The sequence below is a fragment of the Harpegnathos saltator genome, unplaced genomic scaffold, assembly GCF_003227715.2.
Source record: "Harpegnathos saltator strain DR-91 unplaced genomic scaffold, Hsal_v8.6 scaffold505, whole genome shotgun sequence".
In the NCBI taxonomy this organism is placed as follows: Eukaryota; Metazoa; Arthropoda; class Insecta; order Hymenoptera; family Formicidae; genus Harpegnathos; species Harpegnathos saltator.
Window position 1 is genome coordinate 726,346 of NW_020230322.1, and position 2,608 is coordinate 728,953.

Genomic DNA, 2,608 nt, shown 5'->3' on the forward strand with positions numbered 1-2,608 from the left:
CTTCTGGATCTTTCCCATGGCTTTCAAACGTATGGAGACGGCTTCTCGTGTCACATTTAATTGATCCGCGAGTTGTTGCGTTTGAGCGTCATCCTCATCCAACAATGCTTGCAATTCGCTGTCTTCAAACTTTTTCGATGGTCTTCCACGTTCTTCGTTTCTCACGTAAAAATCGCCACGTATGAATTTTTTAAACCACTCAAAGCACTGTGATTTACCAAAAGCATGCTCACCGTAAGCTTCGACAAGCATTCGATGCGATTCTGCAGCAGTTTTCTTCAAATGGTAACAGAAAATCAATGCTGTCCGCAAATCGTAGCTTCCAGGCACAAAATTCGACATGTTCAACGCTATTACAAACTATGCTGTTGTATGAAACTTGTATTGCTGTGAGTTGAAAATCTTTGTCAGATGTCAACAAATGGAAATGGCGCCAATGACACGATTTGACAGTAACTATTGAAGGTAACAATACATTGACAGCTAGGGCCATCTATGGACAAATTCCGGTTTCATATTTACCTAGTAAATATATATGTATTTCTATCCTTGAATACACTCCCACGAATCACAATAAAATCTTAGCGAATTATATCGCTAGAAGCTGTCTCTTTCAAGCGTTCGCTCGTACGAACTCATTGAACGATTATTAGCTCACAGCTTTGCGCTGATAAACTAATATCGCTAGCTGCGCTAAAATAAGCTATTCCCGCCGTGAGCGCCACGTGAAGAAGCTTATTCAACGTGACGCTTCCGCGGATATGAGCTAGCGGGCCCGCCGCGGAAGGCACCCCCGGCGCGGGTTATAAGCTCATCGCCGTTTCTTCTTTTCTCCAGTATTTATGTAGCTTCATTAGGTAACAGAATCAGTCATTTAGCAGATTGGACGTGCGCTGGAAACATCCTTGGACATCTATCGTTTACGGTCCTACGGGTTATGGGAAAACGGTTTTCGTAAAGACTTTTCTTCGTTATTTACCTGCAATGGCGGATACACGTTTCGACAGGATCCTATTTTATTATGCCGAGTGGCAAGAGGCTTACCGGCAACTACAGCATGAAGTGGCGAAATCAGGCCGATGCATGATAGAATTTCGAGAAGGCTTGCCGCACACGGGTGATTATTCAAACGACCCACTTGTCGCGAAATTGGTGATAATAGACGATCTCATGAGGGAACCGTTATCGTGCGAAGTAATTATCAATCTATTCACCAAGGGAAGTCATCACAAAAACCTCAGTGTTATACTCATTTCGCAAAATCTATTTCATCAAGGACGAGGGCAACGAGATATTTCTCTTAACGCGAATTACATCGTGGTGTTCGAAAACCTCCGTAGTCTTGGAAGAAGAAAGAAATATTAATGATACCGAGGAAAGTACAATTCAACTCAATGAAAGAAAACAATAACTTTTTGTCCAAAATGTCCTGACCAACCTCAGCTTTGCATAGAATGTTTTAATGTTTTACATTCCAAATAATTTTTTTAATAAACCATTTTTATAATTCAATAGTTTTATTACATCCTGTGGAATATCTGTCCAAATATTTTCGAAGATTGCTCCATACGGCACGTGATGCCGTACGGAAAGTTGGTACGGATCGACGCTGCAGGGCGGGCGGCCTAGCCCCCCCGGGGTATTCTCGCGAGCGGCGAGGAAGCCGGTCTCTCGCGGACGAGCGCGTGGAGCTCTCGCCGGTGCCCCGCGCCTGACGGACAGTTCCGACCGTGGTCGCGACGCGGCACGGCCCGCGATTTCGCTGCCCGCAGGCAAGATTCGGCCGCCCAGCTATATAACCGGGCTCGCCGTGCCTTGCATTGCCTTGTCTTCTGCCTGGCCAATTTTGGGTAACATGTTGTGCTACGTGTTCGTGCATCGTTGTACTGGTGATCACCGACGCGCTTTTTTCCTCCTAGGGCGATCGGTCCTTCCGTCTCAGATTCGAACCGCTGCTCTTAGACACTCTGTTGAGTTGAAGGTGGCGCCAATACACCCTGCTGGGTTGAGGCTAATGGTTCGAATCTCGTCTTGTGATCTCGGGCTCACGGCGTTGCCGTGATCTTTAGGAGTGACTCGACCATCTCCTCGGAGCTTCAAGCTCCCTTGTTCCCTTAAGCGTGTCCGTAGGGGGCCTTGGCGATTTAGGAACGGCTCGGTCGTCGTTCTAGAGCTTTCGCGCTCTTTCTTCCAAGTGTCCGTTGGGAACTTGGCTTTCTCGCAGGAGCAACTCGGTCGTCCTGCGAGCCAGAGCTCTCAGAATTCATTTCCCACGCGTCCTCGGGACCGTGGCTGGCTTATTGGCCAGCCATGTCTGGAAGGGCAGGCCATCCGAAACGACGGAGGTCGTTTCGTTACACGTCCTTGACGTGCTCCGGGTGCCGCGCACCGTTGACGTCACGGACGTGTGTCCTGCGGGACTTTGCGTTAGCGAACGTTGTTCGCCTTGTACATAGTTGCGTCGTTCTCCTGGGTTATTCCACTTGCGTTTATACTGCGTTACTTCCGCGACACTCTATTGCGTCTACTGCGTTCGTTGCGTTTTATATCGCGGCGTCTCTGAATCGTTGCGTGCGTTTCCTCTCTCTCTCTCTCTCTCTCTCTCTCG